Source organism: Protopterus annectens, chromosome 8.part0, assembly GCF_019279795.1.
Source record: "Protopterus annectens isolate FY-2018-M chromosome 8.part0, PAN1.0, whole genome shotgun sequence".
Taxonomy (NCBI): Eukaryota; Metazoa; Chordata; order Ceratodontiformes; family Protopteridae; genus Protopterus; species Protopterus annectens.
Genome location: NC_056741.1, coordinates 1,189,057,440 through 1,189,072,646, shown reverse-complemented (window position 1 = coordinate 1,189,072,646; position 15,207 = coordinate 1,189,057,440). Strand labels below are relative to the sequence as shown.

At 38.0% G+C, this 15,207-nt stretch overlaps 1 protein-coding gene across 2 annotated transcripts in view; it reads right to left on the bottom strand.

Moving 5' to 3' along the window:
- Positions 1-15,207, bottom strand: part of LOC122809292 (E3 ubiquitin-protein ligase CBL-like) — a 645,680-nt gene that overhangs the window by 305,129 nt on the left and 325,344 nt on the right. The window lies entirely within an intron of this gene.

Genomic DNA, 15,207 nt, shown 5'->3' with positions numbered 1-15,207 from the left:
TGGTCTGGATATTGACAAACCCAATAACACAAAATCTTCTGGTTGCTTAAAAGATACTAGTGACTGCCTCCCATCCTATGTAGATAGACAACAAAAGGGTTCACACAAAGGACAAGAGGGGTAAAAACTAGCACAGCATCATGGCTGAAGAAAGAGACCAAACAGCTCATGCTACAAAGAGATAAAGTATGGAAATAATGGTGTAATAATAAAACATGAGATGCCTACCAAAATTTTAGATATCTCAGAAATTGTACCAAGACCTTTGTTAAATCTGACAAGAAATCATACTACAGCAGTATCCAAAAAACACTGAAACAACCGCAAGCTAATTTAGTCCTCTCTAAATAAACTATCACACCCCAGCCATATCACTCCACCATGCCCTTCTACTTCAGAGTCCATTGCCACTCAGATTAACACTCATTTTAACCAGTCAGTTCTATCACTAATCAATGACCATCTCACTTAACCCTTCCAACTTCCAGCTGTTCTTGAAAGCAGCACACCTACTTTTAGTTTCAGTCCATCCCAACATCAACCATAAAAAAATTACTAGCCAAGTTAAAAGCAACAACCTCAGCTGCTGATAACTTTCGCATAGAGTTCCTCAAAACAGATGCATAAGCCCTATCCTTCCCTGTCTCCATTCCACTCAACTGGTCAACAACTGAAAACTATGCCCCATCCATTTGGAAAAAATCCATTATTATACCCCTTCACAAAAGAGATACTTCAACAGAGTTAACAAACTATAGACCTTTTGCTATCCTATCACCACTCTCTAAAATCCTTTAGAAATGAATTAACTTTCAGCTTATGAAACAGTTTGCATTCATTTGATTGTACATAACATGCATGACAGCCCTATGATCGAAAGTACAGCACAGATATCACACATCAGCAAAAACAATATGTGCGAATCACCAGTGAGTGACTGAAATATGCAAATCGCACATTCCACTTTCACACAATATCCTCCGATGTACTGCACAATTGCACAATGTGTACAATCAAGACAAAAGAAAACACTACTATAGCACTGTTTTGCAGGGGGATGAGCACCCCTGCACCCCCTTGTGAGGGTTTGCACCCCCCTCCATTTAAATATACTAACTCCGGGATCGCACAGTTTAACTTGCATGGAATGTCCCAAGAAACACTGCAGTTACACTTACTTGGTGGTGGTCGAAAATGGTCGAAAAGGATTCCACTAACTCATTTTCGACATTTTGATGTGTTCACATTCTAGATTTTGATGTACACATTTGACTAAATGAACACTTGCACATTTACGTTTCATTCAAATGAAGGTAAACCTATGAAACATATAACCAATACAAGCTCCTCTTCAACATCCAGCATGGTTTTAGGCCCAACCACAGTACTACTACTGCCCTCCTCAACTTCACCAACACAATAAACCAATACAGAAATGATGGCTGCCTTGGTTCTTCACTTTTCCTTGACCTTTCTAAAGCATTTGACACAGTGTCCCTTCAAAAGCCTCTCTCTGAACTTGCAACTCTAGGTCTCACTTACTCCTCCCTCTCCTGTTTACACAGTTATTTATGCAGTCATCTGCAGGCAACTAAATGGTAACAAAATCTTTAATAAGCATTTTAACCAATCTCTGATGGTGTTCCCAAGGGGTCAGTATTTGGCCCCTTCTGTTTAACATTTTCATAAATAAACTTCATACCACTACAGCACTTGCCACTCTCATACAATATGCTGACAATCCAGTTCTTGTCTGCTATGCCCCATTTATAAAAAAATTACAAGAAATCACTTGAAAATTACTCACTAACATTGAACTATGGCTAAGAAAATTCTAGCTTGCTGCTTAATGCCAAAAATAAAAAAGAAAATGCATGTTATTTACTCCAAAACTACACCTTACCCAGAAACGCACATTTCATATTACCCCAAGTAATAACAAAAAAATATAAACCATAAGCCAAGCTAAACTATTCAGAGTTGTAATAGATGACAACCTCAAATTTGATCACCACTTATTTCATTCCATCAAGAAAACTCACCAAAAACTCAGCTCACTCTTAAGGGCTAAACACTACCTGACAGATCAAGCAAGGATTACTTAGCAGCAACATATCTCCTTCCTTCTTTATTACATGCTTTCTCTATTGTTACAAATATCAGCACTATGTATAAAACTAAACTAGCCTCCTGCTAGTGCAAGGTAGCTAAATGTGCAACCAACCAGCCTTATAAAACACACTACAGCCTTGCATTAAAACAATTAAACTGGCTTGAACATCCAAACCAACTGAAATACTCACAATTAATCATTGCCCATAACCTAGTCTCCAGACAAATGCCAAGCTTTACAAAATACTCTGCTGTAGTATTTACCCAGTAGAGACCTTTGCTCTAGCGATAACTTTTACTATGCATCAGTAAGACATTCAACACTGCTAGACAAACTCTCATTATGTGTTGTTATGTGTCAAAACTCTGGAATGAAATCCCACACAGTTAAAACAGAGAGAACACTTATGCAGTTTCAAAACTTTTCTTAAACAGCACCTGTGCCATAGACGGCCCTGTTCTTCCTGCTCACCTGGCTAGCTTTACTCAGATTACTTTTCTCCATCTCTTCACAGTCTTTCTGTACCTTATCGCTCCTGCTCATACTGCACTTATTTCCTAAACTCCTACTTGTCCTCCTTCCCTCGTACCCCACCACTGAACAATTCTTCCCCTGTCCATTTATCTTCTGCTCATTTCTATAGCTTCTCCTTTCACCGCTCTCTTATCATATTTAAGCTGCATTCTACTTGTCTGTCTGTAAATTATTACTAAGCTCAAACACACCCCAGTTTGATCTTTTTCCTCTATCCATCATACTATAAATATACTGATTGTTACAGTATGTTATTTCATTATTCAATAACTAGCTAGTTTATGTTAATTTCTCTCGTCTTTGTGTTAAAATGTTACATACATATAAGAAATATATAAAAAACATGTAAATAAGCTCAAGTATAGATGGCTTTACCCTGCAATTATAAATATACATCATGTAGAATTTAAATGTGGAGCTTTTTTCCCCGGGCTTCCAGAGAAAATGGGTTTTGCTCAGATGGACTTTTCCTAGTCAACATAAACAAATAAATAAATAAATAGCCTCTTACAAATAGAGATATTTTTTCTACAGTGCTATTAATACCTTGCTTCAACTTGTCATTCTTAGTAAAAGACTACTGTTCAAACAATGACAATGTCCATTAAATACTACTCTTTCTTTAATGCCTATGATTTGGAAAGCCCTCTCACAAACATTTGATAATGTTTTGTTAAGTTTCCCTGATGAAATGCATAGCAGGCTGGGCATCGTAAAAAACCCTGCTGTATACAACGTGTCTGTCCCACTTGTGGCACTGCTTGCTAATAAATGCCCATGGCCTAGACACTCTAAATAAGCAATATGCTGTACTCACTAGTTTTCCAGTGAATGGAACCTCATATTACCATCCTCATCCAATATACCACCAAGTGGAATAACACCAGCCACCTCCCAGCCGAGTGGTATTAGTATGTCACATCTAAGGCCTATGTATTCTGACGAGATCACTACAAAATACTGAAATTCCACAATCCCGAAAATGTAAATCCCAATGACCAGAATCTCAAGATTGTGGAATCTCAAGCATTAAAAAAAAAAAAGAAGTAAAACAACCAACAAACTATTCTAACCTGTATGCAGAGGGGCAAGCCCCCCTGCACCCCCCACACCCCAGCAACTTAAATATACCAACTCTGAGATCACACTACAGTGGAGTGAACGGTAAAGTTCCCATTCTGCACTGTACAGCAATCCCCATTCACTACTTTCGAGATTCTACAGTCTCGAGATTCTAGTTGTTGGGATTTAGAGTATCGGGATTGTGGAATTTCAGTATTCCGCAGTGATCCCATCCTGACTGTTACTGGTCTTGTTCACAGTGGGCATGTCAACTCACAGTCCCTGGTTCCCCTTCCAGTTTCTCTGTGACTGATGTTCTACTATGTCTAGCTTGTGTTTGGTAGATCATGATATCCTCGATGCCTTTTCAGACTGTAATTTATTAAGTTCTTGTCATATGGCCAGATCAAGAGCAATCACTCTTCTTGACTGTCGGTGGTGACAGTAACTAAAATATACTTCCCACACACCTGCACACTGTGACAGCAGCCTGAGCCCTTCTGCAGCCTACCTGACTTTCTGTGTGATGATGCAGATTCCCCCTCTCCCATTTACACCAAATGTTCATCTCTATATCCTTTGTTTTACCCCTGGGATTACTTTGATGGATTGCTGTGTAGAGTGAATGCTTCCTAATTCTTAGGTGAAGAAGGTGCAGAGTAATTTAGTTTTATGAGCTGCTTGGTAGCATTAAGTTAAATGCTTATTCAGTAATACTGATGCATAACATAGCGGCCCACCACCAGAAGACCACCTTTCTCCAGGGTACCCAGTCTGCTGTTGCACCTGCTGCTATTGGCTTGGTTATTCAGTCAACTTCTACAACACCGGTGATTCACCTTCATAAATTACCAGTCACGGGTAACATTCTGACTACCAAAAACAATAACACTTCTTAGACGATTATGTTTTCCATCCATTGTCCCATCCACTAACCCCTCCATATTGAGCTAGTTATGCCATAGTTTTTCTTTATGAATGATAGTCAAAGATAGAACTCATATCTCCAAAACAGTGACACTTTTTTAGCTATTTCTGTTTTTCCATTTGGCTATTTTTTCTGTACTGTTTCATATATCACCAAATTGTATTATGTTATGCCTGGAGCCTTTCTCCCTTGGTTTCCACTCTAATTGTGCTCTGGCTCTCTAGTGGATGACCCTGTTAACAAAATAAAATAAATGCACTGCACATTAAAATTCTTGTATTTTGTAATCTTGATTATTCCTAACAAACACCACACTTCAGTTATTGTATTTTAATATGAAATGTCATTTTCCTAAACATGCCACAGATTTTAAAGTCAGATATTCACTTGCTGTTTAGTAATATCACTTGTCTGTCGCTAATGTTTTGTTTGTAACTGGAAGTTTTATGTAATCTACATGCTGATTCTTTTACTTTCAGCATCATATTTTCCTTAGCGGTCTAACCTTTGTTTTCCTTTTCAATTAAGACTTACTCATTGTTTTTTTTTCTCTTTTTATAGATCCAGCAGAAAAACTCAGTCATGCAACAAGTATTCTGATTTAATAAATACATAGTTTAATGCTTTTGATATTATTTTCTGCTCCACTTAGTCACGCTGTTTACCAAAATATTTCTGCATTGTCCCATCCATGCTTCTTTAATCTCAGTATGTAGGAAGGAATGAAGATAGGAAATATACGTTTCTGCAAATCGCATTATAGACTTTGACTTTATGGTCCTTAAATTGCTTCAGAACTTGCTGACAGACTAACAATTGCAGACTTTTGCTGCTAACACTATACAGTAATTTAGATTTGCTTTATATTTAAGCAGTATTTGTATAGCACTTTCTCAATGTCATTCCAGCTTTACATTTAAATCATATTTCATGCCAGACTATTACATAAATAAGCGTGAAAAAATGTACCTGGATTTCACCAAGACTTTTAACTTGATCCTTAATCCTAATAAATAAGAATTTTATTTTACACTGATGAGATAGAAACATGCAAATCAAAACTGCTTTACTGAAACTGCACACTGAGGCTGAGGAAAGGGTGGAATTGTAAGACAAACCTCTACCCAACCAGTTTCGCGGTGCAAAAGAAATCAAACCTTCTTCAGTGACTGATGCTGTCTTGCAAAGATGTGTATTGTGGCAACAGTAGCTCATTTACTTCCTGACTGTCTTGAGGTTGATTTATTTTGTAGGTAGCTTGGGCTAGGCCTCATCTTCCATTTTTAGCCATGAACTGGTTACAAAGGATCCAGTACAACCATGCCTGATATACAGTTCTGAGCAAATACACCTCAACACTGACAGCTTAAGTACGCACATGCTCATAAGAGAGGTACTTGAGCTTGAACTGTGTACAAGGAAATTCACCACAAAGTTATATAACAGAGTTTTTTTTTGTCATGGTGAAGTGCCTCCCCTCACCCATATCTCACTTTATTATTCTCTCTCTAAAGCTGCTATTCCCTAGATGGTACTATTGCAGGGCACACACACAAAAAAAAAAAACAGTATATGTCAGTCATTAAAACTCTGATTCTAGAATGAATAGACAAAAAAAAAAAAATACAAGCCCTTACCCTCTCATCCTGTAATACTTGAGCAGTTGTGATTTGACCATTCTTGGCAACAGCATGGAAGTGAGTTGCAAAAAATTAAAGGAAACAAGTTTGAAAAATATGTGTCATAAGTATTTAGTCCCTGAACTGAGATTATAGTTTAAATAATCTACTGCAGTAAATGCTAGCAGAATAATTAGAAATTCGAACATAAACAAAATCCAATTAACAAAACATATTGTAATCAATTCATAATCCATTATATAACCAAGACATGAAAGTGCCATCAGAAGACGTTTAATACACCAGAGGGTCAGGCAATGGTAATTACAGAAAACTGTTAAGATAGCCAATAATAACTAATCTCTAAGTAAACTTAAGATTACATGAGCACTCACTGTTATTCTTAGTTTTGGTTCAGAAACAAGGTATAATAATAAAATACCTAATATTGTATAGAAAAGAATTCCTGATTTTAGGCCCTGCACTCCATTACTACTTTTATTCAGGAAGTATAATACATCTAGAATAAACTAGAAGAAAAGAAAGAAGTGAAGTATTCCAGCAAACGTTAGGAACAATAAAGGGAAGCAAATACTGCTTAGGTAAGGTGAGTCATACAGACAGTAGTATAGTGGACAGCCTGCTGTCTATAGATATAGGTTCATAGGATGGTACTCAGCTATCAGCCCTAGGGCCTATACAAGCCTAGCCATAACAATTCCCTGGCTATTTCTTCCAACAATATTTACTTCCCTGGGTCTTACAATCATGCTTGGTTTGGGGAGCATTAAGCACAAATCATTCTACATTATTTATGTGGATCTGAATTGCTGTGGATGTTTTAAGAAGTATCAAATGTTAAGATAATTAAGTAGTACCTTTTCATATACTGGCATTACTTCTTTAACCAGAAAATGACAATGTGCAGCAGGTGCCTCGAAGTGATAAGTGACAAGTTTTAACTGCCTCTGTTCAGTGTGCTGACATAAAGTTCACCCAAGCTACCTTCCCAGGTGTCTGGCATAGTTTCATCAGAATGATAGCAAAGTCCTTTAATATGTTCGTTTGAGAAAGCCTGTGTGTGGCTGAGGTCCAAATTAGCACTGCTTTCATTTTAGAAAACCTGATGTGCAGCTTCAAACCAATTCAAGACTCAGGAAGTAAAAGAGATGTGACAATGTTTGTCGATGAGTGGTCTGAACAAAATGGTGCCAAATCATCAGCATAATTACTCTGAGATTTTGATGACGTAGGTTGACAGCATACATTAATAAAAAGGGAAAACAAATTTGTGAATGACATGTCAAGGTAGATTGGGGGCCAAATGCAGCAAAATGTTAAGGGGTAGAAAGAAAACGGTGAGGCTGCATGTACCATAAAAGCAAAGGAGTGAAATAGGAAGAATTGCATCATTAAAGATCAAGCAAAGGAAACTACAATAAACTAGCTACCATACAAATAAGGAGCACAGAACAAGCAGGGACACAAACAAAACTGATTAAACAACAGCTGTAATGAATGGCCTACCAAGCCTACTCTCTGTATACTCAGATGAATAAATGTTTGTGATTAAACCTCAGAAACACTGTATGCAAAGGACATAGAAGATCTCTAACATCTAATGTTATTCCATTAACTTAGATATGCATATAACTTGAATAAAATTGGGATGTGCTACGAAGCCTGCATTTAATGATTACAGCAAGGAACACATTGAATGAGTAAAGTTTTTTCATGCTAAAAGGCAGCACTTGGATGGTTTAGTATTAGAAACTTGATGACAAAAATGGTGAAGCCAACCTTGTCTACATTTTTTAACGATATTTGTTGGAGACACCATTATGAAGCTGCATGCAGCAAACAGATATTCCTGGCTAGATTGCTAGCTGTAACTTTAAAATAATGCTAGTAAATGTAAATGTTCAAAATAAGATGGTGTATAAGATAGACTGTTTAAACAGCTAAAAATGCATGGCATCACAAAATATACTACATAGTTTCAGAAGGGTAAAACACTGATTTCCAGACCAAATGCATAGCGTAAATAAATCAAATTAGACAGGATCGCGGCATGAATTAAAGCTGTAAGAGGTAAAACGAGCAACAAATAAGTGGATAAAACATTAGTTATGGTACTTTATGAAGAGAGGCAGCTCAGCTCATAGGAATCAGTTTATCAAGAGTGCAGATGCATAGAGGCTATCACAAGAGGATAACACAGCAGGCAAGCATACTAGGTCTAAAACTAATTATCCTTAGGGTAAGTGCAAAGGTCACTCAGGTGAACACTGATTAGAATGAGGGATTGATCTAGGAAAGTATCTTCAAAAAATATTGATGTATGTGATAAGTCACAAAGTACCTGAATCTAAAAAGGCTCATTTCTATGAGCATGTAGAGATGTGGTTTTGGAGGAAAGGGGGTCACACTTCATCTAGGTCTATGCATAGTCACATCCAGAAACTGTAACATGGTCCATGTCATGTGAATTGTGTTTGAGAAACAGTTCCTGTGGAAGACTAATATTTTGCTTTTTATACACAGGTAATAGTGTTGGCTGCTGTCCTAGCATTGAGTATAATTCCAGATTGCCCTATGCAGCTTTTCTCTTTGCTAATAAAATACTGCAGCAGACTTACTTGGGAAACAACTAGAATTATGAAACCAGAAGTGCCAAGGAAAATAGTTGCAGTAAGTGCTGTAAAAGTAGCAGGTGAAAACAAAAGAGAAAGGATAATAGTGCGCACTACTGCCAAAAAGAACAGTAAAATATATATAAGAGGGAGTTAGGATGAATAGTATATTACAAACCTCGTATACATAAAACACTTTAGAAGAATATCAAAGCATAAGCTCCCATTTTGCTAGAGTTCTTATACAGTAAGCTGGCTGAATTCAATATTTCTACACAATGAATCAATATTCTATATCTATTAGTAGCGTCACTTAAACTGTATGTTTATATTTGTTCTCAACAACTCGTATTGCAGTTAGAAGTGGCAATAGCTTAAGCTAATTTGAAGACAGCAAAAGTTAATAAAAGGCATGGGGGTATTATTTCAGCTCATTTGGTTGCAGACTTGTAGCATTTCATTCCCTCTGCCTAAAGTCATACAGCAGTTTCACAGCGATGTATCATCTGCCTTTGCAACCTTGTGTTATATTACATTATATGTGAATTATGAACTAATGAAATATGAGCTGCACAACATTACACTCAAATTAGAATATGAAAAAGAAGAGAAGCTGTCCAACTAAGCATTCAGTTAAGTGTAGCCTTTAATAAAACAATAACCAGCAGCTAGAAAATGACAAACTTGACTCCTGCATCAGAGAATAACACCAGAAATGTACAATATCCACACTTAATGAAATATTATGTGTGTACATAATTTACCTTGACTAACGATATGTTCTCATTTCTACTTATGGAGGCATGCAGCTCACATCGTGGCATTGCTGAAGTAAATAAAATAATTACATTCAACAGATAAATATTTGTTTCAAACTAGTCTGCCAGAATGTATGTATGCAATAAAGCCGAATAATGTTTTGTACAGAATTAGCTAAAATGGGAAGCTGACAAAGCAGTGAACAGACAAGTGCTACTGAATATTATTCATAGCCACATTTTAGTCACATCTCTTTTGCCAAGCTATAAATAACAGTGTATGCTTGGTTTTAAGAGTGTTGTGACATTTGCGTCATTTGTAACTAATTTCCATCTACATCATTCAAGAGGCATCTAGTACCTTCACATTACTTATTTAATGGTAAATGTCCACTCAAATGATATCCCCTCAAATGATGACTATCCTTTATATTATATACAGCTCAGTGTTATATCATATATATTATATTCTTAGCTACTTCAAGTGCTCAAGTCCCATGTGTTTGAAGACCACTGACCACTGTCATGGAGCCATAGACTCAAGCATCATATAGCTCACACAGGCGGCTGCTTGTGCCAAATTCAAATATAAGTTTAGGTAAGCAGCTGCTGAACATTACCAGAATGCATTATTTGAGTTTGAGTGAAATATGTGTAGCAGCCATAGGTGGAAGTATGTGAGTGTATGTGGCAGTGTAGATTAGGGCAGTGATTACGAAGAGGACCTAGGTGTAAGCAGCAGTGAGATTTCAGAATTAGGGAAATGAGACAAGTCTTACGGTTAGGGAGATAAGTTTAGGGTTAGGGAGGGAATTGAAGTTTTCGGTTTAGGAAGAAAATGGGGTTTTAAGTTTAGGGAGGGGGACTCAAGTTTTAAGGTTAGGGAGTAAGGACTCAGGTTAGCAACTGGGTATGAATGCTAGGTTTTGAATTAGGGCTCTGGTAGGGTGAGATGTTGACAGGACAAAGTATTTAAGTAAGATCAAGCTAGTGGGAGATAAAGCACTTGCCTTTTTGAGCAAGTGGTAGCAAACAAGTGTATTGCAAACTATCAGCATATGAGCCCTGGTAAAAGACCCTGTCTGCACTAATATATGTAACATTGAGCTTTTCCCCACAAGTTAGCATTCAAAAGGGGTTTTGTCAAGTCAGAAAGACCAAGTAATCAATATCTGCTGACCTCACCAAATTCAGATATAGTAAATGTTTTAAAACATGAGGAAAATAAATCTAAGACGGCATCCTTGCTTAGTTTAGCAGAAACATATGCTGAGAAATGGGAATGTAAATCAAACTAAAGAAGAGAAAAATCAGAAAGTAACTGAATATGCCAAAAAACAAAAGAAAGCATATAAAGAAAATCTATAAATATAGTGGTAGGTAGAGAGATCATCTGGAACAACCTCATGTTGATCAAGATTTGATTCAGAAATGGTTAAGGAAAGGTGAATTGAAGCTAGAAATGAAAGGTTAATAATGGCAGCCCAGGGTAGTGGACTACATACACATTGGGTTAACCAAAGTCCATCAAACATCTGGGAGAAATAGGCAAATGCAGCTTCTGTAAAAAAGAACTGGAAACAGTCATACATCTTGTTGCTTGGTGTGGTACATTCATGGCAGAGGGACTGTATACTGAAAGGCACAGTAATGTGGCCAGACTGGTGCACTGGGGAATGCAAAAACAGTGCAATATAGAAGCAGCTGGAAAGCACTGGAAACATGACCACAAAGCACTATAAAGAATGATTCAGTTTATTTCACATGGGATCACCCATTACCAACAGTTCAAAAACAGATGCAAGAAAACCATATCTAGTAGTCCAAGAAAAAAAAGACAAAAGTAGCATTGATCATTGAAAATGCTACACCCACTGATTATAGTGTCTTATGTGAAGAGAGACACAAAGTCATAAAATACCAGGATTTTTAGGCATAAATGAGAGTAATGTGGAATAAAGATACCCTGACAGTCCAATAGCAGTAAGAGCAATAGGTCTAATAAAGAACTTATAGTCATACTTAGATATGTTACCAAGACATGTAACTCTTTTTGCAGAGTCAGTTCTGGACACACTGCAGGTGCTGAGAAGGGAATCCATTCATAACACGCTGAAAGGCCAAAACTCCTAACGGCATTACCCCGGACACAAAAGGCCAAAACTGACATTGCTAAAAAACTCAGATGACATTCTTTGGAAAGGTGCAAGCCTCCCTATGCTTCCAACACCCTCTGCATTTATATACACAAACTCTGAGATTGCACTACAGTAGGAAAAGCGAAACCACCAACCCTCACTTACTGAGGTCCCGTCAGCATTTTCAATTTTGGACTTTTGTGTTCAGCATGATGTTATTCAGCGTTTGGACATTTGGTATTATGAATGGATCCCCTGAGAAGGGCACTTTTGGCTAACATCAAAGATTAAAACAATACTAATTTCATGAACTTTAATTTTACCTTGACTTAGGAATGGGGTCCATTCCCATCATGGTATTAAAACTCAGAAACATGTGGAGAAATTAAGCCATGAGAAACCACTGCATTAAAATGGAAAATGAAACAGTTTACAAGCATTTTTCACCTAAGGGTCTGGTCACTGAATTTTGAATGTTCTTGTAATGGTAACCATACAAGTTAGTACGGCTATTTGTCTGTTGATGATGGTGGTATCAGAATATGAGAACAGCAGTGGACCAACAACTCTTTTGACAAAGAGTCAGGAAGCCTTGACTTTTGCCTCAGCAACTCAGGTTTAACTAATGACCCAAGAACTTGGAGGAGCTTGTGCAGGCAGAGCTGGATAGAAATGGTATTTATCAGCTTGGCCATTTTAGGGATAATAGAGAAAGGGTCTGTGGGGTTGGCACATGGAATGCCTGGATGATGATTCTTACATAACAGGGTGTACAACATACTGTTACTTGTGGCAAGTATTAACAGAAGTAACTTACAGCCAGGGCAGGGGGTTGGGTACATTAAAAAATCCCCAATCCCCAGAGCAGATAATGGCACCATTCTTGGCACCTGCCACCTGTCAAAAGAATGAATGTACCAATGGGTTCATAAAACTGGGATGAAGGTATATGTCAAAAGGGTGACCTTAGGGGTGACTTGATGATCAGTGCAGGGATGGGGATCAAAATACATAAAAAATAACATGAGCATAGCAGTAAATTGGGTGACAGCTCTGCAGAAATGTCAGTGCAGATCTCAGTCCAGATGCCTAGTTATTCTGGAGTTATGGTGGATTCAAAGAAAGCAATGGAGGGGAGTCCATTAGCAAACAGTCCTTCAACACTAAAACATACTTAGAACATTCTGTATGGAGCCAGGCATACCACAGGTCATAGGTGAAGGGTTACAACCTGGTAATTTTCAGGAATGCTGAACACACTTTGGTCCATGGCCAAGTCCAAGTATCCCAGGTCATTTTACAAACCATGAACATGCTTCGTGATCTGAACTATGGCCTGCTGTACATGGGTGAGAGACTGCTAATGCCCTATGCTGTTAGCCAATAGGTCATCATCCCTCTGGACCTGATGCCTCAGATTAGTGATGTACCTGCAGTGGAGCTATTCAACCATCTCTAGCAGGTGTCAAAATCCTCTTCCTTATCCTTCTCCATAAACTGAATTTCTGTTATTATTGTATGATCCGAATCATATGCATGTCAGCTCATAACACTGCACAAATGCAGGTACAGAAATGAGATGTCAAGCCGAGAACACCAGTTCTACCTAGAACACCTGTAAATAATAACCTACATACACAAGGAGAAACATTAATGTATCATCTGTGCAGGACAACACAAGCTAGCATTTCATATGTTGTGGCTGATGGGTCATCTGCACATACCTGTTGTGGAAAATGCAGCACACGTGCGATATTCAAGGACAATACAATATGCACAGCATGACTGTGGCTCTACAGCTGTGCTAAAACAAATGGCAACTTTAGATGACATCACAGAAGGTGGGAGGCATCATTATGGACCTACAGCTGTGCTGAAAATAAATGGCAACCTTAGATAATGGTTACATCAAAGAAAGTAGAAAGCTGTATGTGCTGTTTGGCTAGCAAAATACTGACTATGCAGGACACCATGCAGTGATACAGATATACACACAGGCAGATACATACATATAAATAACAAGATTAGCAAATGCTGTGAATCAAATGTTTTCATACAAAAAACTGTCTCTCATTTCTTATAGATTCATAGGTAGGTACTAGGCTATCAGCCCAAGGGCTGACATAAGCCTAGCCAGCAAGGTTCCATAGCTTACGCCACCCAAGAAAGTTATTTTTCTGTGCCACTGTCCAGCAGAGACACAGAAGTGATCCCTGTGGTGTATTTCCTATTTCCCATCCACTCATCAAGATTTTTCTTGAAGAGTGCTAATGAAGAACTTTGCTTGACATAGATGGGTAGCTTGTTCCAGAGTATAGGAAGTTTCTGGGACAGGAATCTATCCCTCCAGTGTGTCCTGTTTATTGTGGTGACAAGGTTTAGTTCTCTAGAGCATGTAGCTTGGAGGGATTGGGACTTCTTTAGGTGTAGCATGTCCAACAGCTCTGGGTTTGACATAGCTTTATATGTTAGGCAGAGATCACCTCGGAGTAGGCGATATGCTAAGGAGTAAAGCTGGTGTTTTTTGAAGCGGTCAGTGTAGGGCATTTGTTTGAGGTCAGTAATCCTCTTTGTGATGTACTTCTGTGGCCTTTCCAGCTGTTGCAGATGTCTTGTGAGGTACATTCCAAAAGGGGTGTTGTACTCTATAATGGGTCTAATGAGTGTCGAGTAGAGGGGAACAATGACCTCTTTTTTCCTGGATGAGAACCCTTTTATGATGAGGTGTGCCATGTAGAAGGGCTTCCTGACTACTGTGGCAATGTGACTATCAAAGGAGAGACTACTGTCCACCTGGGTCCCAAGGTCTCTTATCACGCATTCGGTGTTAACTAGATTGCTGCCTATGTGGTAGTTCATGGGTACAGAGTTTTTACCAAAGGGGATGACACTGCACTTTTTGGCATTGAGCTTGAGGCCATGGCTCTGACACCAGGCATCTGTCTCAGTGAGGCCCTTCTGTAGGATGTCCACATCATTTGGGGACTTGACTATGGCTCCTAGTTTGCAGTCATCTGCGAACTTTGTTAGCCAGAGGCCTTCTGTATTAGCCTGTACTTCAGAGAAGTAGATACAAAACAGGAGAGGTCCCAGGTCTTGTTTGGTATGTAACAAGTCTTCACTCAAGTAAAATCAGTTAAAATTAATGTGCAAAATTATGCAATAAGATAATGACAATCTCTCATCATCAAATTAAACATTGCTAATTAACTTCAGTGTTCAACCCTTTAGGTTTTAATGTTTCAAATTTTAATATCATCCTAGATACCATTTGCTTTAATGCTAATACTTTATCTTCACTTTTTACCAAACCATTATGTGTAACAACACTAAATCTATTAATGTGCAAGAAATATTGATAAACAGTCATAATTAGTAACTGTAAAATTGAAGACTCTGCCCGTACATTGCTTATATTTAGA